We start from the raw sequence: 21,455 nt of genomic DNA, 5'->3' as shown, positions 1-21,455 counted from the left end.
CTGGGAATGGAAGCAGCCACTGGAGGAAGCTTCTAGGAGTGAGGGCGCCTGAAAGGAGTTTCAGAGAAGATAAGGGAAAGAGGAGGGGATAGGATGGGTGGGAGACAGGAAAAGGAAACTAGACCAATTACCCACATTAACTTTTTGACAACTGCCCAAGCACAAGTAGTAAGAGTCATGACATATTGCAAATATAGCCAGACCTTTAACTGTGAAGACAACACAATCTCAATCTTGACAGCCCCTCTTCACTCCCTTTTTTTCTCCTGACCCTCTCTCTCTCATACCCACTGACACACAGGGAAAGCTTAATAATGTAATAAAATTCACGAGGGGCGCTGGCTGCCTCAGTCAGTGGAACATGCGACTCTTGATCTCGGGGGTTGTAAGTTTGAGCCCCACCTTGGGTGTAGAGATTACTTAAAAATAAAATCTTATTTTTTTAAGATTTTATTTATTTATTTGAGAGAGTACACACAGAGGGAGAGGGAGAAGCAGGCTTCCCACTGAGCAGGGAGCCTGACTCCAGGCTCGATCCGAGAACCCTGAGATCATGACCTGAGCCGAAGGCAGATGCTTAACCGACTAAGCCACCCAGGTGCCCCAAAAATAAAATCTTAAAAAAAAAAATGTCACAAAAGAACCTTCACGGGAATGCTTCTCTGTTCATGCCTCCTTCAACAGCCACTTGTTACCCGTGCTGTCCACACCAGTGTCTCTCAGACTACCCCTCACTCCTGGGACTCGGGCTCAGTGTCCCCCACTCCCCATCATCTCTCCCACGCTCACCTTCTATGCATTCTGCAGAACTAGGCTGCATGACTCAACGCTGCCCTATTTATTCAAAGATGACGTGATGGAGAGCAATCCTATCTTTTTTGCTAAAAAGAACTTATCAATAATAGTCCTTTTTTCACAGCAAAAATGTCTACTCTTTGATTTGAAATGATACTTGTTATTGCTATTCTGTTTAGCTTCTTGAAGTCTTTAGTGAAACCAAAGTTTTTCTTAAAAGAAAAACAGCCCTATCAGGAAAAAAAAAATGAAAATAATAATCATCATATCATGTAGCAGAGAAAACTCAGATTTACTTTTTCTGGCTTTGTCAGTGTTCCACTATGCAATTTCTTGGTCCATTTAATCTCAAATCCTTTACAGAAATCTTGAGATATACTATGTCGCGTAAAGTAACTATAAGAATATTTTCATGTTTTTGCTCCATTTTATCAACCCTTATTTTCCTAACTTGGAAACTGATTATACACATGTACAGACACATAGTATCGAGGAACAGGAAATCCTTTTCCATTTAGTACTGACATTTGTCAATTACTAATTTTAATCATACCTCGTAGGCATTAACTGCATCCCTGCAAAGTTGAGTTAACGAAACATGAGTATAGTAGAATCGCCCTTGAAGTTGGGGGGTAAGGGAGGGGGAAAGTGGGTGACCCCCAGTCTGGGACCTGATCCTGAAAGTCACACATACCAGGGCAAGGAGAAGGAAGGGCAAGGAAGGGAGACGGGGAAGAGCACAGGTGAGAATAGTTAAAAGCAGGAGGTGAAGTAAAAGAAGGATAAAGTAAGCTGACTTCACTTACAGTTAAAAGATTCTCTGAGAACAAGTGAGGTGAAATCCTACTTCATCCCTCAATCCAAGATCTGGGAAGTACCATTCCAGGGAGGCTTGGTGGTGCTAAACGGAGGCAAGAAGGAGGGAAGATCTCAAAATCTAAAGGCAAGCCAGCCACTCATCCTCCCACCTCAAGCACTTTTTAAAAAGTTAATCATCGAATTAAACGCTATAATCCAATTTCCAAAATTGTTCTACTCCACTTAAACTGCTGTCACCTCTAAAAATCTCGCAGGCAAATGCATTCATTTCAAACATCATTCTCTTCAGATTCGGCTTCATCTGAAACTCCTGACCCTCCAACTGTTTTCACCGCTGCCAGGAACACAGCTGGCTCGCCTCTGGCTCTGACGCTGCAGAGCCGGCTCCTCCTGCGGACCCGTGCCCTGAGCCGGGGCTTCCCCGGGGCTGGGTCCCCGCGCTCTGGCCTCCCTGCGTCCTCATCCCTTGAGAAATTCAACCATCACGTCTGGGGTGACAGATATGAACTCTCCCCCCTTCGGCTGGACGTTTCAACATGAGCCCTGGTTCTATCAACTCTCAACTGCTTAGGAATTTCCCCTTGAGTGTCTAAAACCAAACAAGGACCCTAATCCCCTTAAAACTGGCTTCTCTTTCCGGTTACTGCATGGGATCTTTCCGCAGCTCTGAAAGCCCGGGGCCACCGTGACTCCCACCTTCTTCTCCCTTGTACTGCTGCATCCCTCCGAGGTGCCCTCCTTCCCCCTCACCTGTACCTAACTGCTGGATTACTTCACTCTGATCTACCTGCGTGCGATTCCTCCCCTTCTTCATCTGCCACCAAATACCAGAGACCGTGGTCTTTTTCCTTTTCAAAATCGTACCACCACTGCCCCTCTTCTTCACAACACAGGCTTAAAGTGTGTTCCCAGATTCCCTGACACTCCTCTCCTTAAAGCATGGAATCTAGCCACCCTCCCCCCACAAACGTGGGCTGAATTTACTGGCTCGCTTCTAAGGAGTGGAAGACAGCAACAGTGCTTCCTGTTCCCAAGTCCCAGGTGCACACTCTGTTAAGAGATAATAAATGTGCACTGGGGTCCTAAGCCACTAACGTTAGGGGTAATTTGTTACACGGCAATAGATTATTACTAATTCAGGAGGCCCTCGCTGCTGAGTGAAACAAATCCAAACCCTGGCTGCTCAAGGCCTTCCACTGACCGCCCCCGCTTTACTTTTCAATACAAACACGATGCTTCAGCCGGAGGCCAGTGAGCTCACTGACCTCATGTGACATGGCAAGACCTTGCTCCTACTTTCGCCTGAGCAGTGCCCACTTGAAATGTCCTTGAGTCTCTCTACTAAATTCAACACTTCTTTTAGGTTCAATTCCAAGTCCACCTACCAAAGAAATGTTTCTATTTTTTAACACATATAAATAAGCATACACCTGACTTCCAAAACAATATTTAAGTTATTTAAGGTAGAAATCATAGCTTTGCTGTCTTTATATTCCCCACATTAATGCTGACATAGAACAGAACATTTTGTTTAGGGGTGCCTGGGTGGCTCAGTCAGTTAAGCATCTCGATCTCATCTCAGGTCTCAATCCCGTGGTCGTGAGTTCAAGCCCCACGCTGGACTCCACACTAGTTGTGGAGACTACTTAAAAAACAACAACAAAAACAAAAAAAACTTCTTTGGGCACCTGGGTGGCTCGGTCGGTTAAGCGTCTGCCTTGGGCTAATCAGGTCATGATCCCGGGGTTCTGGGATCGAGCCTGGAGGCAAGCTCCCTGCTCAGAAGGGAATCTGCTTCTCCCGCTGCCTCTCCCCCGCTCATGCTCTCTCTCTCAAATAAATAAATAAAATCTTTAAAAAAAAAAAAAGACATTTCTTATTTTGGCATAAATGTCAAGTTGCTGTAAATTAATTTATAAATTTAATGCAATCCTCTACCAACAATTCTTTTTAATGAAGCTAGCAACTGAAACTGAACTTCATATTAAAAATACATGTACAAGAACAGTCAGGAAAACACTAAAATGCTAGAGCAGAGGGTTAATTCTTCCAGACATTAAATTACACTCTAAAGACTCTATAATGAAAAGTGTGTTGCTGGCCCAAGAGTAGACAGACAAACCAGTGTGGTAATACAGAAAGTCAAAAACAGACCCAAGTACAGATGGAACTTTAGTATTGTATGATTAAAACAAACAAACAAAAAAAAAAAAAACGGAGCATATAAAAATCACTGGGGCAAAAACTGACTTTTAATAAATGGTTAAAACAATTGGTTAGCCATCTGGAAAAAGATAAAATTAGATTCATACTTCATACCATACACAAAAATAGACTCCAAATGAATCAAGGATCTAACTGTAAAACACTGAAGCTATACAAGTAGTAGAAGGGAAAAAATGGTGAATCTTCTCTAACTCTGATATGAGGAAAAGCATGCTAACTGGGACCCAAAATCAGGAAAAGTACAGGAAAAGATTAATAATGTGATTACATGAAAATTTTTAATAAAATCTGCATGGCAAGAAAAAGAACCATCATGAACCAAAGGCAATAGATAAAATGAGAGAAAATATTTGCATCATATCACAGGTGAAGAGATAACATTCATAATATATAAAGAACTCTTAAAATTGAAGAAGTAAATACTAGTAACTTAGGAGAGAAACATGGACAAAAAACATGAATACACACACACATACACACATATACCCCTTAAACATATGAAAAGATGTTCAATTTCACTCATAAATAGAAATTAAAACTACACTTGAGTTGCTATTTCTCACCCACCAGCTTGGCAAAAGTTAAACAGTTAGAAAAAGTCACTCTTGGCGAGGCTCTGGAGACACGGGCATTCTCATACAAGAAGCATGGAGAAGTGACCACTTACTTCCAGGGCTCAGGCACAGAAGAGTTCACGAGGAGGACTCTTCAGCACCCCAAAGTAAGGATGTGTCACAATGATGGGGACGTGTCACCAGGCACAGGAGCCAGCCTCAGGGGGCTCCCACTGGCCAAATCGAGGACAATTTGAGCGTGAAAATCAGTAACGATAATAAAAAAAAAGGATCAAGCACAAATCCATGAATCAATACGAATAAATAAATAAGAGCTAAGGAAACACTCTTCTTTGTGGGAGAAAACCAGTAAGTAAATGAAGAGGGAATGATGGGCATTTCAGATCGCCGCTGGGCAAACTTCGTAAGAGTAGCCGATTCAGGCAAGAATCACCCAAGGATTCTAAAGCCTGTGAGTCAAAGTTTGAGTCATCAGGACATGAACTAAAAACATCACTCCACAAGATAGTTACTGTCTGTAAAGGGGGAAAGAGCAACATTACGCGGGGGGCAGACCTGGCAGACCGAACCTTGACCGAGTGATCAAAATTAAGATCGCCAGCTGTGGGGCAAAGAGACTTCGTGTGACTCCAAACAGGACGCACTGAGAGGAACACAATGTCCCTCGTGCAGCACTGCTGCCAACAGTGCAAAACCTGAGTCTAACCGTGAGGGAACTTCAAACAAACCAACACTGAAGGACATTCTAGAAACAACTGGCTAAATCCTCCTCAGAAATGTTTGTGCCATGGAATTCAGACTGAGAAACTGTTCCAGATAAAATAAGACTAAATGTGACATCCGATCTGGTATTTTCTTACTCTAAAGACATTTTGGGAATAATTGACGGAGTCTGACGAAGGTCTATACTTAGATAATATTATTATATGAGTGTTAATCTCCTTATTTTGAAAAAGGATAAACTTATTAAGGAGGGGAAAAAGTAAGTTCTGGCCCATCATGCATAACCTGATTCTAAAGATGAGGAAACATCAGACAAACAAAATGAGGAAATTTCTATTATTTAAAAAAGAAAAAAAAAAAAGGACAGGTATAATTAATATTCTTCAAAAATGTCAATCTGATAAAAGACAAACTGTGAAAATATTCCAGATGAAAGGATATTAAACAGATATAACAACGAAACAGGATATACAACCCTAGCCTGGATCTCATACCATAGAAAAAATTGTTATAAAAGTCCTTATTAGGACAACTGATAAAATTGCAATATGCATTAGCAGATTCGATAATATTTTAACAATATAAATTTATGAAGCAGTAACTGTCTGTAAGCAAAAAATCTCTATTCTTAGGAAATGTCCATTGAAATATTTAGAGATAAAGTGCCACATAATATGTAACACCCCAAATGACTCAGGAAAAACACATGTGTAGCACACATATACTAATAAATATAGAGAGCAAAAAAATTTGCACAAATGTAAACAGGGAAATGTTAATAGGTGAATCTAAAAATAGCTGTTCTTTGCATTATCTTTGGGTTTTTTTTGCAAACTTTTTAATTTTTAATGGTCCATTCTCTAAATGAAACTACTCAAAAGTATCGTAAGTAGATCAAGATCAGCATTCTTCAAAAAAAAACAAAAACAAAAAACCTTCCCTAAGAGTTACTGCTTAAACACTTTCACAGAAACTGTATTTCCTAAGTGTTCATTTGACAGATAAGAGAGATAAGGTTGTCTCAAAATGACCACGCCATATTCTAAGGAAAACACAGGCGGAAAGAAGCTGAAACGTGCAAAAGAAATTCTTTCACGTGTGCCTAAATCATAAGCTTCTCTAGAGTCAGTCTACCTGGCTTAGAAGTGGGGCTCTAAGCCCTAAGCTTTCCTAAACTTTGATTTTCTCATCTATAAAGTGGGAATGATAATAGTACCTATTTCCTAGGGCTATTAAGGGATTAAGGGAATAACAGGAGAAAAACATAGCAAAATGCCCCACACATGCTAAGCACTCGTTATTACTACTACTATGATGTCCCATTGTACTGGAACATATCCCCATAACGCAATGGGGCCTTTGGTAACTGATTAGCAGGGGAACTGGAAAAGAATTCTTCCCGTTTATCCAGCACCACACTGTAGTAAAGAAGCTCGAACTGTAGGTCCCAGTTTTTAAGCAGACTAGCCCCTGGGGTGAAAAAAGTCCTCCATCAAATTCCAATGACTTGATGGAAGTATCAGTTGAAGATATTCAATTTGTCCCCATCTTATTTCTATGTTCACCAAGTAAAGTTACAATCCAAAGGTTATCCTTTCAACAAGTCTAAGGCTGGCCACAGTACATCTCCCACTGCAAATCAGCACAGGGGGGTGTCCAGTCTCCCGTAAGCTTGCTCAGCTTAGCTAGCCGGCATCATTCAGTCTCACAATCCTCATGGACTCTGAATGAACTCGTAAAATCAGGTTTCTTCACCTGCAAAGTCGCATCCTCGGTGCCTGATTCAACAGTGCGGAGTTTCTCTCCTCTCGGAAGGCCTGTCCCCGGCAATCAGCGGCTTCCCTCCCTGACGGGAATTTAACTACCACTGTTGAAATGTTAACTTTCCAGAAGCATCTATCAAGGGCAGTCTATCTGTCTCTATTAACCACAGGATCCTTAATGGACACTGGGAGCAATTCAACACTCGCTGATTAATAAACACTGGCCTTCAAAAGAAAAGGAACTAAGTACTAATCAATAACTTTGTGTTAATCATACAACAACAGAGAATAAACAGCGGCTGCCTTAACTCCGAAATTAATTTTAACCTTTCATGCAACCTGATTCAAAACACTGCGAAAAAGTTGTTTTTTAAGGATAAACATCACACAAGTTCACTATGTAATTATATAAAAATCATTACACGAAATAATCAAATTGCTGTCAAATGGAAATAATTTACTAGTAATAAAGATTTCTGCTATTTACTCAATAAGGTTCTTTTAACCTTCTTATAATCTTTAAGAATCTGTCTTTTAAAACAAATCAAGAAGAAAGCCAGACATTACTCCTAAACGCTCATTTTCTCTTAGCAGCTTTTTAAACACACTTATCTTTTATCATCAGAGCTAGCATATATATATATATATATATATATATATATATATATATATATATATATATATATATATATATATATGCAATGAAAATTCGGAGCCCCTTTTGCCATCTTCTGTACTTTTCTACTGGAACAAACTACAAAATTATCTTCCGGTTCCTCATTCTTAAAGAAAAGAAATAGTCTCCTTTACTCCAAAAGGGATATACAAACCTCTACTCTCTATCTTCCTTTGCACTCTCCTCTGTGCAAGGCAGACTCCCTGGATATCAGACCCCACCCAAGACCCTCTTCTCTGCACCAGCAGCTTCTGAAAACATGCCTTCCTGCGTCATGAAACATCCTGTCCCATTAAGTGGCACAACAGCAGATTTCCCTTCAAAACTGGAAAGATAAAAATTTTCCTCCATCCTCTTTGTTTCAGGTCTCATTCTCCAAATTTCTTCAGGACGTAAAGAGAAGCATTACCCTACACACTACAAAGCTAACAGTAGTATCAACATGTAAGTCCAGCTTGCTTCTCTTACTACTTATTTGTGAATTTCAAATAGTTCAAACTTCAAAAGTAAAAAAGGGGAGAACATCTCCCTATCCTCCAGCTGCCTGCTTCCTTCTCTTCGAGGCATGAAATGTTACGGTCCATTTTTTTATCCTTCCAGAGATATTATATGGCTATATATTTATAAATTCTCTTTTTTACACTCTTATGCTTTGTTTCTGAAGATTATATCAAGAATATATTAAAGAATGTATTCAAAAATATATCAGAATATGAGTTTCCTCTTTCTGTTTTTATGACTATATGTGACTTCTAATTTTTTTTATTTTTTTAAAGACTTTAGAGAGAGAAAACGTGCATGCGAGTGGGGAGGGGCAGAGGGAGAGAGAATCTCAAGCAGAATCCCTGCTGAGGGAAGAACCTGACTGGAGCCTCAATCTCACGACCCTGCGATCACCACCTGAGCTGAAATCAAGAGTTGAATGCTTGACCGACTGAGTCACCCAGTGCTCCTCTACGTGACATTTTAAATATGTACAAACCAGTTTCCATGGCTCTAGGCTCTTGTCCCACCAATTCATTCGATACACATTAGCGCCAGACAAGTCTTCCTGATTTTAAAAACAAAAATAAATACATATTCCACTCCCACATTTAAATATTTTCTCTTTTATTAGGCCATGTTATTACATCAATGCTAAACTTCTTAGCTGTGGTAATTGTACTGTGATTATACAGAAGAAAGTCCTCTTTCGCAGGTATTTAGAGGTGAAATGTCACGGTACCTGAAACTTACATTCAAGTGGTCAAGAAAAGTATTATAAATATACAAACCACAACTGATTCAACACACATACACTGAGCATGAGGGAAAGCACTGCGAAATGTTAACAACTGATTCATCTACAAGGACATGTGAGTGTTTATAGTACTGTTTTTCTAAAGGTTTAAAGTTTTCAAGATAAAAAGATGGGGTAAAAAGGCTCTGGTACTCTCACAGTTCCCTCATATGCCACTTTAAAACATGCAATGGTCACTTCCCAACTCCCCAGCCTATGTCCTAACCTAGACCAACAGCATCCCTGAACGCTCTCCCTTAACTACCAGTCCTTCCAGCTGCTCAAACTGCAGGGCTCCTTGGGGTCCTTCCCTACTGCTGCACTCCTCCCCCCTTTTCTCTCCTGCCTCGACCACTCTCTGGGGTACTCAGACATTCACTCACTCATTTCATGGCCTATGCACTGGAGACCCAGCTGAAGGGTAAACATCTAGAGGAAGAAGTTCTTATGGATCATTCTTCTGTAATTCCCACAGCACCCAGCTCAATGCAATGCACATGAGAGGCCTTCAGAAGTGTTTAATTGAAAGTATGGGTTTCTTTAAAGCAAAGAAGGGCATGGTAACTACTGCTAAGCAATGAGGGAAGGGGCGCAGAGCTCACGGTCACACTTCTCTTAAGAAAGCATCTCCACGTCTCCTCATCTTTTTCTCCAACGCTTTAAACTCCTTTCATCTTTCCTATCCTTCCATATCGTCCTGTCTCCTGACACAAACAATGCCAGACCATCCTAGTAAGAATAAAAAAACTTGTTCCCCAGCCCCAAATAAAGCAACTTTAGAAATTAGAAGAGCCAAATTCTCTGAAATCTTATTTACGTGACATTGCTTTTTTTTTTTTTTTTAAGATTGATTGATTTATTTGAGAGAGAAAGAGCACGGGTGGGGGGCAGGTGGCACAGGGACAGAATGTCAAGCACACTCCCCCCCAACCCCAGAGCACAAAGTATCATACAGGGGCTCCATCTCACAACCCTGAGATCACGACCTGAGCCGAAATCAAGAGTCAGACGCTTAACTGACTGAGCCACCCAGGCGTCCCTATATGATATTACTTTCTAACACTGTAATAAACAGTAAATGATTTGAATAAAGCACCTCTCAGTTCTCTCTCTATGGAATATTCCACATGGTACCTCTCCACTAGTTTGAAACGAGGGGAGACCTTCCTCTAAACGTGTTCACTTCAGTTAACCAAGATGAAGCCAGAGATACTTGAATACAGAAGCAACCATCATGCTAAGAAAAACCACCTGTGTCTAACAACAGTATACTTTGGAAATGCTGGGTCACTAACAATGAAATACACGAATGATACCTACTACAAAAAATAGGAAAGATATCTACTCAAAGTAAGACACAAATTGAAAATGTCGAAATGCACAAAAGGAAAAACCTAAATCTATTTCCTTTTTCTCACCAGAGTACAAGTCACAGCCCTGGAAGGGACCTTAAAGTACAACCGTCCACTAACTGGGATCTAGAGAGCTTAAGCACCTCATACATCTCTCAACTAACAAATTCAAGTCAAGTTAGGCTTAGAACGCACATAACTCTTCTCAGGCTTCTCTGCCCGTTTTACCTCGAAATTTCACAAATCGAACTTTCTGTCCAAAAAAGTCGAGTAGATAGCGATGTGGAAGACCTAACTGTGGTCAACTCTGCCACTAACCACGCATGTAAAATTAAGTAAATTGCCTTATCTATAGAATAAGAAGGGTGATTAAATTAGTTCTGAAGCCCCTAGACCTAGAATATACTCTGATTCTTACCAACACCGTAACTGTTATGTATTTAATACCCATTTGACTCTCACATTTTTTACACCAAACTTTGTTACAGCTTAAGCAATTTACAATCATTATGTTATGTTAGCCCAAACATCATCACTATTTACCAGAAATTTCATAAATAAAAAAGAATCCTGAAGTTCATTCTCTCTATGATTACTTTTACCTAAATATTGGCAGAATGTCCTTTAGGCACAAAATTTAAACATCCATAAGAAATATATTTCACATCATACTTTCCATTCAACATGGAATAGTGATGTAAACATATTAAACTCTTTAGAGAGAGTTTGCACCAGCACAGAATCTTATCAGAGGAAAACTTGTATTTAGCTCTGGGCTGCCATCAGTCAGGCTTAAAAAAAAAAAAAAAAAAAAAAAATGCCTGCAATAATTTCTGGGTGTTACTAGGCTATCCATAGCAGGAATGGCAAAAGGAAAAGGGAAAGGTAAAACAGAAGAAAAAAGAACCCAAAAAGAAAAAAAAAAAGGAAAAGAAAGAAGTGGAAAGAGTAACGAACACAGAAAGAAAAGAGAATGAACAAGGAAGAGAGGAATGACCCAAAATAGCTCGTCAGGATCACTACACAAAAGTTGCAGAGAGGTGCCAGACATGTTTAAGCGTCGCTTGTTTCCTTTGGTTTAGTTTTGGACACAAAGTTTGCCCAGAGAGGACGTATTTACCTGGGTCTGCTCCTAGACTCTAGGTCCAGGAGTAGGAGGATTCCAGTGCATGAAAAGTAACACAGAAAGTGCTGCCATCCAAAATACACTGGACTTTACCAGGAACGTCCAGGACGTCTGACCTGTTCCTGATGAGTAATCATTCCAGAGCTTAGATTCCTTAACTTGTAAAGAGCACAATGATCCAAGATGATGTTTTAGCAAGTAATATGTATATTTATACAATTGCAATTCAGTGTTTTCAAACAACTAGTACTCTGCAAAAACGAGAACAAAATACAGTAAGAAGGAGGGCTCTGCCAACCTCCTCCAACGATGCTGTGCCCTTCCTGGGTTAAGGGGCTGGGACCCACCAGACACAGAATGAGCCCAGGATAAGCCAAGGTATCGTACCACCGTCACCCTCCCCCCACACACACAGGAGCAAAGGTTCTTCAGCTATGATAAGGCATGATTTCTTACACGGATAAAATCTTTTTAAACCAAATCTGTTGTTGGGGATGTTTCTGTTGTTTACAATCGCAAATGATCTATTATTGAATAACATTCTGTAGATGATATGAAATGACTAAATAAGGTGTTGGTTCATTAAATCTATGAAGTCCTGTTCCAAACTGCTAGTTACATAATGACAAAGATAAACAGCAAAGAGCAAACTCCTATGTACCTTTTCAGAAGAATTAAATTAGTAGCAGAAGAAATCTTAATTTTGAACCCTTTAAGAGTGGGAGAAAGTAGGATTTTGATACCTTTTGTCTCAAAAAAAAGGAGAAGCTTACAAACACAGCAAGCACAGTAACTGTTCATGAACTAACTAAAAGGTGTAAAACAGACCACAGATTTCAAAGATAAAACCCAAAGAAAGGCTATGAACGGCATTCTATTTAAAAAATACTTTTCAGTTGTTGCTATCAAATACTTGCATTATCAAGCAATAATTCCTAAAAATGGAAGCATCATCACAAATTCTTTTGGGATAGAGCCTATAAGAATTAGGTATCATACAATTTTGAAAAACTAAGAAAATCGGAAAAGCTGAAGGAGTATGAGCAACACTAGGGACAGAGCTGATTAAGTAAGTGTTCCTAGCATAGCGATGATTAATCTCTCTGGAAACATAAAGAAACAAAAAAGATAATCATAGATTTTTTAGAAAATGGACAGTACGTGCAATGAATGCATGATGTGTCAATATAAAGCAGAAAGCAAAACAATTGTCAGTGGCCTTGACAATGAACAGATAAGTAGCTTGGCGTACTTATGAACACGACCGAAAGATTCAGCACTAACAAAAATTCCCCTAGAAGTAGGAAACAAGCACGCAAGGTCACATACCATGTGCAACTCTGCAAGAGAAGGATCTGAGATAGCATTTTTTTTATGAGCTATTTAAGAATTAACAGAAGAATTAAGCAGGTTCCCAGAAACTCCTCTAGTGAACCATCAAGGAAGGGATGTCTTCAGAAGCCCAGTGCCTCCACCATGGAGATGAAAAGCAGCAAAATCTTCCAAACTGGGGTCAACAACCTTTCCAAAGTCAAGTGTTCGGGTTCAGTTTTCAGGTCTTCTGATGTAGACACCCCAAGTATGGAGAAGGGTGCCCCTGAGACGCATCCCTAAGCTTCTGAAGGAAAAAGAAGGCCAGCCACACTGCAGGCAGTCTAAAATAAGGAGTCCTGGGTCTCCTGATCCTGGGGACGGAGAAGCAACACCCCTACACTGAGATCCCAGTCTCAATGAACAGGTACCTTTCAAAAAACTCAAGCACTCCCATGAGGGTACAACCATACCACAACGTGAATAAACTCAATCACAGCATTTTAGGGCCAGAAACACCTTACTTACACCACCAAGCCCCCACTTCCCAGACAAGCAGCCTAAGGCACACAGCTGGACACTCTCCTAAGGTTCTGTAGCTCGTAGGAACTAGAACCCAGTGGAAAGAATATGAAGCACTTAGCACAGTCTCCCAACAGGCAGGTACCCACTAATCATTACTACAGTTATTAACACTGCTCTACCTTAATACCCTTTCCACCAAACTAAATCAAATCAGCCATTGCACGAAACGAGAACGGCGGGACACCGAAGAACAGAAAAATGGAGAAGAAAGATCATGAAGGAAATCCAAGGGTGGAGGGGAGCTTTGACCAACCAGGAGCCAGCCTGAGAAGCTAGATGCCTGGCTGTGAAAGAAACAGAAATCACACATGTTGGAAGAAAGGAAACTCAAGAGATGTGTGAAGGACATCTGCCAGTGTGATTAAATACAAGAAAAAGTATTAAGTGTCTTAATTCCCTAAAGCACTGCAGGCTTTTAAAAGTTCCTGGGGGGTGGGGGGTGGGGGGCAGCACAGGATCGCACAGCAGTACCTCCCACCCCCACTGCTGCTTGGTGAAAACTGGCCCAAGGGCCATCCCCAGCACTCCTGTCATACAGACTGCCAACCCCAGCCTCAAACCATCAAGTCTAAAGAATTCAAACCACTTTCACAGATTTAGTTATGAAGATTATGTCACAGATATTTGAGTCAAGAAATGACTAGCAGCAAATCACATGTAGTCCCTTTCAAAGAAATAAACAGTAGCTCAAAATCTAAGGCCCTTGCCATGAAATATAGTCTAAAATCAATTATACGGATGCTGACTCAACTTTAAGGTTCAATCATTTTATAAAACCAGTTAGAAAGCAGAGAATTCCCAGATAAAAATTAAAACTAGTAGACGTGGAAAGCAGTGAGATCTCACGGCCTCAGCCCAGATTTGTGGCCTGTGCTACACAAATGATTTGTTTCCTAATCCATAAAACACATCCAGTAATAAACACTGTGTGCGCCTTCCAGGAATTTGATTTAAGCAAGTTAGCGATCATAAAGCAATCTAAAAAAGTAAGCACTGCATGGATCCTGGGCGTAACTTTGGAAAGGCATGCGATGTGAGTCAAATAATAGCATCTGGTGATATTTTGATGTATTCACCGGAAATGAAAAAGAAAACTCGTTAATTTATTCTCTAGCAAAGAAGCCTGTGCTATTAACTGGTTGACACGCACACAAAAAGTTTTAGAACAGTTTAAAAACTTAAAACTTTTCATGTTTACCTTCCCACTCACTACCCGTCCCCTGTTCTTCTTTCTGATGTCTTCTTGCCCTCAGATTAAGACTTTTTTCCCCAAAAAAATCTTGCTCTTCCTTGTTCACCAATAAATGCACTCAGGTTACAATGTATTGTCAAACCTCACTTCCACTCACCTCAGACCTTGAGTCCATCTGACTCTTGTCACCTGGGAGTCTAGTTTCATCTGTGCTTCCAGAGCACCACCTGTCAGACTGCCTTAGAACCTCCATCAACCACTCCCCCCACCACCACCAAAACACACACACACTCTGGCTAAGAACAGTGTGCTTGCTCTTCAAGGGCTGCTTTAGGACATCTCCTACTATCTCCACAGCTTTCCTGCCAGATTCCAGCCCCAAAGGCCCTTCATTTACAAACCGCAAAGCCTCCACTCTTCCCCAAAGTCCTCAAAACGGGGAATGGCCAAGCCGATACAACTTACTCTTCCTCCCCCTGATGGGCATCTCCTTCCTGCAACCGTGCCTCTTCCACAAAGCAGTTCCCTTCAGAGGGCACCCGGGTTCACGCTATCGGTCTACTAAGAACCCAAACCCACAGAGTTGTAACTAGGAAAGGAACTACGTCTCATAAACACCATTTTATTTAATGAGCTCCCAACTATGTAATACACTATATCATATCCTGGAGCTGCCTATTAACAAGGCACTTGGTTAGATCTGATAGAACATTCGGGTTTAAGAAACAGTGAATAGTTCTGTCCCTTAATAACATGAGGAATATTTCAATAAATTGTAACTAGAGACCTTGACTGTTGGGTAGGTATACCCAATTCTGGGTTTTAACAGACCCAAGGTTTTGCAAAGTATCTGTAATTCTCAAGAAACTCTCAAAATACATTAACTCAATTCATTTCAAACTTTTGCCACTCAGTTTGCCATACAGCAATCTTTAAATGACACCAAGCGGTAGAAATCCAAGAGTAGGTGCTGTCACTGCAAATGGGGGAAAACGGGCACAAAAACTTTATAAAACTTTAGAAGAAATTATCTCATCCAGTGGTTCTCAAAATACGGTCCTCTGACCAGCTTCCGCATCTCCTGGAAACTTGCAAAAAATGCAGATCATCAGGCCCACCCTAGACCCACTGAGTCAGAAATTCTGGGGTGGGGGTCCAGCAATGTGGGTTTAACAAGCCCTCGGTGATCCTAACGTGTACTCAAGTTTGGGGACCACTGATCTGATTCACCTACTCCACTAAGGAGAAAGAAACAAAGCCAGTAACTTACATCACTAGAGACAGTTCTCGATACACCTAAAATGATTCTTTAATTATACATCTGAATCCAAGTGGTCCCATACGATCTTCTAGCCAAATACATCTTGATCTTCTGCAATATGAATTCTTATATTATTGCTATACAGACACATACAAATCCTTTCGTCTTGTGTAATTTATATTTAATACCTAAAAAAAAACAAAACAGAAAAACCTTCACATTACTGACGTCTGCAAAACACAAATCTCACACACTTTTTTATTTAATCAGTAGGTTGAGTTAACTTTTGTTGCCAACAGCAGAGGCGGGTTTTGTCTGGTCGTGGTCATGTTTTGGTTTGGTTTTGAGGGTCAACAGCAGGAATTCATGGGACATGTGGCTAATAGTTTTGAGGCTTCCTCCTACCACCACTACCATCAAAGATGTTCACACCAAAAGCATGTGACGGGCAATCATAAAGGATTAAGAGGCCAGAAAGTGCTAAAAGAGAAAGTAACCCTTCCCACTCCACTCCCCAAAAAAGAAACGTCACATTTTATCTTGGAATGTATCGCGTGATTTTTTTTTAAAACAACAGTTTAACATTTTCAATTATGTTTTCCTTATGCTAGTATAAAATTAGTTTCCATTTGTTGAACATCTACTATTAGAATGACAGGAAGCTAGCCTGCGTCCTAGGCATGAGGACAGGCCTGCAATCCAGCCACGCATCACACCAGGAGGCAGGTGAGTGACGCAAGACAGAGAGCAGCCTCACCACCTTCTTACAAGTACTCCGCCACGTTATCAGGCTCCACATCAACCCACCCGCATAACACCTACCACATGAAATGAAATCTACAATTTCTGGCCTTAGGGCTCTCCTTCTGAACAAATGTTTGATGTATACGGTACCTCTCTACATAAATATTTCGAAGTCTAGTAGTGGTTATCTGCACAACTAAACACCTGTTTCTATTTACATTTTTAAGTATCCCCTTTCAGAAATTTATAACTTGGGTGTTAGGATTACCACGGACTGAGATTTAGAGATTTAAGAAATAAATGCTTCCATTCCTGTTTCTCCCGTTGAAGCTCTTTTCTCAACGTCATGCCATACTAGATATATTTTCAGGATTCTTTTCAGACTCTATTAACATACATAATCACCTTCCGTTGTACAAACCAAATTTTCTCACACAGCTCAGTGCGTGATTTTCGTTCTCTGAAGAAGAATCCTGGACAAGTGCACGAGGCAAGGCAATACAAGTAACTCCTTCAGTCTGATCTACACCTCCAACTCTCCGTGTGACCTGAGCTCCCAGTCTTCTTGTGACTTTATTTTTCTGGTATTAATAAAGGGTAAGAAGTCCTGCTACATAGCTTACAGGGAAGAAATCAAAGTCACTGAGCTAACAATAGTGCCCGGGGAAAGATGGCATTCCTTGGAAGAACAGTAAATTCAGGGTAGTTAACTGCTACCCGGTCCCCTCTCCAGCTCTACAATATACCTTCTGAAGCTAAATTAGAGGGGTTAAGTTCCTTGAACATTCATTCATTCAGCAAGTAATTAATAAGCACTTCCCACATATCAGGCACTGCACGAGGCACTGGGGGTACCACGGCCAGCAAGAAAAATGCAAAGACTGCTCTTCACAGTACATCTTAGATAAATACTGATTAAGCTTCAGGGCTCAAATCCATTGGACTTATTGCTATTCCTAATTATAATTATTCATAATCAATCCATTCTGCTTCTTTAAAAAAGGAGACCTCATGCATTACATGGAAAGTTCACAGAACACACAGACAGAAGCTCTATAATATGAAGGCCTCACAGAGGTCCAAAATATCACTCGGTGAACACCTTAGGATCCATAAGCAGGAAGCACGGTGTCAGGCCCTAGAAAATAAATCAAGGTTTTTCTTTTAAAGGCAGAATAACCTTAGCCTAAACATTTACCCATCAAGTACTAGACTTAACCACAAGCAAATCCTCCGTAACTGTGCTGTCCAATACAGTAGCCCCTTGCCAGTGGTGGCTATTCACACCGAAATCAATGAAGAAGTCAGTTCCTAGGTCACACTAGCCACATGTAAGTTGCCCAACTGACTGGTGGCTATCATGTCAAGTTGTTATAAATCCTTTCTATCATCTCAGAAAGCTCTACAGGACAGCGCTGCTCTACAAATATCCTGTAACGCTACATCTGAAAATCACAGTGTAACGCAAAGTGAGCACGCATCCGTACTCTGCAATGGCATGTAACATACGTCCGTCTGTAATGGAAGGCCACTTCTTCCTTCCTCAACAAGCTGGAAAGGGATCGTGTGGAGCGTCCGTCCCAGTGTACAGGAGTAACCAAGAAAATTCACGTTGTCCAACTGGCCGACTGACAATGAAGCTGGGAAACAAGTGAAAAGCTGATTACATTTTGCCCCTCCCTTCCTATTCCTCTTAAAACAACGTGTCCGTAGCAGTGTGTACTCTCTGTTCAAGGCTGCCTGCTCTGAGCCTAAGAGCCAGTAGCAGAGGACGTGAAGACAGTGAAGAATGAAGGTGGGTGACACAGGCGAACACCACATACAATGCAAGACGAACTCAATTCAGACCAATGCAGTAAACGTAAGTGCCTACTGGGTCCCAGCAATACAGAGGTCAACCACCACCACTCCCACCTTTGACAAGCTGAATTTAATAGGAATGTCCAACCAACGAGTAAATAAGAACGATACGACATGTTGTAATAAATGCAGTGACGCAAGTATGTACAAAACATAGCGGTGACACAGGGAGGGTACTTAAGTGTTTTATGAGGGGAAACCAGGGGAAATTTCCTAAAGCAGGAACTCAAGAAGCAGAGGACCCACCTAGGCAGAGCCGTGCAAAGGAACCACAAGTGGTTAGGCAAGGCTAAAGCGGCTCTGACGGTTAAGAAAGATGGGGATGACAGGAGGAGGGAGATGATTTCCACGCCAGACCTACAACGTTCATGTCTGTGTTAGGCTCACTTCCGTAGGTCTGTAAGCTTCCCTCACCCAAACTGCAAGCAACGTGAAAACCAATCCCTAAGACTTGGTAATATGCCTCTTGTCTGCTACACAGCTAACAACACTAGACAACAATCATTAGTAGGAACCTGAAGGACTTCTGGCTGCGCATGTAAATCTTTGGAAGATGCCTGCATCTTCTGGATGCTTCATTTTACCCCTGTGCTCAAGTCTCAAAAACAAAAACAAAACAAAAAACCTGTTCTCTTCATAGCACCAGGATCCCCCTCTCCTCACAACAAACTTCGTGTAAATGTTAGTAGCCTACAGGCCTTAGCAAATTCACCAAGTGTTTCTCCTCCCTTCAATACAAGCAGAACTTTGCAAATAAAAGTACATGCATAAATACATGCAGGTAAACTCGCAGGCTGGTAGGCAAACAGAGAAGGATTCCTATTCACACAAATAGGTGACCCTTAGGTAAAGGCATAGTTCCAGTGCAGCATATGCCACCGTCCGAAGCATGAGGTCTGGAGGCAGCCTCCCTGGGTACTAGTCACGGATCGCCACTGACCAACTTTTACTTTTCTTCCTGAATTTCAATCTCCCAACTGTAAAATGGGGTGCCAATATTTCATCAAGTATCCCTAACTGCGTAGTCACCATGCCGACACACAGTGACCCTTCTAGTGACAGATCAATTTGTGTTAACTACATTTATTTTTACTAGTTCACTCCTAACGAGGAAGGGTTTCACAACCATCGATTTCATCAAGCTGACCTACCTCTGTAAGTTCTCGCCCCTCACTGTGCGTCAAAAATACCAGGGAGGGGTTTTTTTCCCCCTAAATACTCGATGTCCAGGCCCTATCTGGATTTGGGTTCAAGCGGTCTGGGGCTGGGCCAGGCAACGGAGTTCTTTCTACGGCTCTCAAGTTGTTTATAATTTGCAGCCAGGACTAAGAACCACATACAGATCTCTATGTGCCCACAGAAATACGTCGCTAAGGTCTTGCTTGATCTCTGACTGAATCCGCGCAGGCCGGGGGGAGGGGAGGGCCTGCCCGGTCGGACGAGGATCGCCTAGATGATGTGACGACGAATTCGAAGTGCTGTGGGATTCACACCCACGTCCGAACACGGCTCACCCAGCACCAACTCCCACGAACTCCACCAGCCGCGGCCGCGACACCGGGCACCACCGGGATCTGCCTGGGGCACACGCCCCCTCGCCGTTCGCCCCGCAGCCCCTGCGAGCGCCAGGCCCTCCGGACGCGTGCGTCACCGCGCCCTCGCCTCCCGCGCCCCAGCCCCCTCCCGCCCACGGCACGTGACTCGACACGCGCCAGCTGCACGCGGGCTCCATCAAAACAAAAACAGAGGAGGCCGGCGGGCGGGGCGGTGGGCGCGGGGGAAGGCGGGCGGGCGCCCTCGCCGCCATTACCCAGCGCCGCGGCCGCGCCTGCCGCCTCGGGCGTCCGGCCGGGCGCCCGGCAGGCCAGGGGCGGGAGGGCAGAGGGCGCCACCCTGTTTACAGCCCTCGCTCAGGGCGACCCCGCCCGGAAACTGTCTCCCGGGAGAGAGCCGTGAAGTGCGCACCCACCCGCACCCGGGACGCCGGCCCAGCGGGGAAGGCGCCCGACTCCGGTCGCCGCTCGGAATAAAACCATCGCCACGGCTCCGGGGTCGGGCCCGCGCGAGTCTCCGCTCCTCCGCGGCCCACCGCCCACGGGTGTTTCGTGTCCGCCCGACACGACTGTGCTACGCACTTCACCCCCATCTCTCTGCTCCAAAGCTTCCGCAGACCACCCTCACGTGGCCGCCGCCTCCCAGCCAGGCGGTCCCCGGCGACAAGGGCTGCGGACCCTCGTGCACTTCGGGACCCGGCGCCGGTTCCCACCCCGTGGGACGCCACCCCTGTCGGACCACCCAGCCCGCATTCCGCCCGGGGCCGGGGGAGGGGGTTGGCCACGAGCTGTCAGATGCCTAGTTTTCCACATGACGAAGCTCACCCTCACCCTTAAACATCCCCACTCACCCTTCAGCCTAGCTTCGAGCTGAATCAGTGTTTAAAACGGGAGGAGTGGGGTGTTACGTCTTGATTTTTCTCCCTAATTTGCAAAAAAAAAAAAATTAAGACGCAGCTCTGTCCATCCACGTCGTCCCACCAAACGCAAGACTTACAAAATAGAAATGCCCACCACACACCTGCTACGCAACCAGCCCTCTGGAAACCTGAAGACCCACCCACCCTGCCTGCGGGAACTCGCGCCTGGGGTGGGGTGGGGTGGGGTGGGAGCGAGACAGTCCAGTCCCCTAAAGTAAGGGAGTGAGAGGGGCACGCACCCCCTCACCCCTCCCGGGAGCGCTCTCCCGTTCCCCAACCCGAGAGCAATGCGAGGCATCCTCCGTCCCTCCCAGCGAAAAGAAGGTGGTAGCTAAAGGCCTGAGTGCCAGGGGTGTTTTTCCCTTTCAGAACCCAGACGCCGCGTCCTCCGGGAGGACCCTCCCCCCGCCGCCTGATTTCTGGTGGACAGCAAAGGTGGGGTAGGTGGGAGAAACCGGCGAGTGCTCTCCGGATTCGGGATGTCGGTCTCCGCGGAGTGAAGAGGTGGGATCTCGAAATGGAAACAGTCTCCCCCCTCCCTCCCCCCTCCTCCTCCTCCTCCTCCTCCTCCTCTTCTGTTTACCTCAAGTTTGAATTTTATCTGCGCAACATTAGCTGGAATGCGGACATTGAAAACACACACACACACACACACACACACACACTCTCTCTCTCTCTCTCTCTCTCCACACCAC

General features: G+C 43.2%; 1 protein-coding gene and 1 long non-coding RNA gene across 17 annotated transcripts in view; one reads left to right on the top strand and one right to left on the bottom strand.

The window, feature by feature from the left end:
- Positions 1 to 21,455, bottom strand: part of LOC121105805 — a 222,099-nt gene that overhangs the window by 188,708 nt on the left and 11,936 nt on the right. For 6 of the 16 annotated variants that reach the window (XR_005838489.1, XR_005838501.1, XR_005838497.1 and 3 more), the window contains 4 exons: positions 20,692 to 20,764; positions 17,937 to 18,067; positions 15,693 to 15,871; positions 1,602 to 1,696 (listed from right to left, as the gene is read on the bottom strand). This is a non-coding gene — a long non-coding RNA (uncharacterized LOC121105805). Of the gene's footprint in view, positions 1 to 1,601; positions 1,697 to 15,692; positions 15,872 to 17,936; positions 18,068 to 20,691; positions 20,765 to 21,215; positions 21,290 to 21,343; positions 21,443 to 21,455 lie in introns of those variants that run through there. The other 10 variants (XR_005838499.1, XR_005838493.1, XR_005838500.1 and 7 more) reach the window with 7 other exon arrangements.
- The window catches only part of MKLN1 (muskelin 1), a 334,164-nt gene continuing 333,535 nt past the window's right edge, over positions 20,827 to 21,455 (top strand). Inside the window, exon 1 of the mRNA XM_040643986.1 lies at positions 20,827 to 21,264. The gene's annotated coding sequence lies outside the window, so the exon portion shown is untranslated. The remainder of the gene's footprint in view (positions 21,265 to 21,455) is intronic.

Source organism: Ursus maritimus, unplaced genomic scaffold, assembly GCF_017311325.1.
Source record: "Ursus maritimus isolate PB19 unplaced genomic scaffold, ASM1731132v1 scaffold_3, whole genome shotgun sequence".
Classification (NCBI taxonomy): domain Eukaryota; kingdom Metazoa; phylum Chordata; class Mammalia; order Carnivora; family Ursidae; genus Ursus; species Ursus maritimus.
Note: the sequence above shows the minus strand (reverse complement) of the source record. Positions and strands in the feature narration are given on the sequence as shown.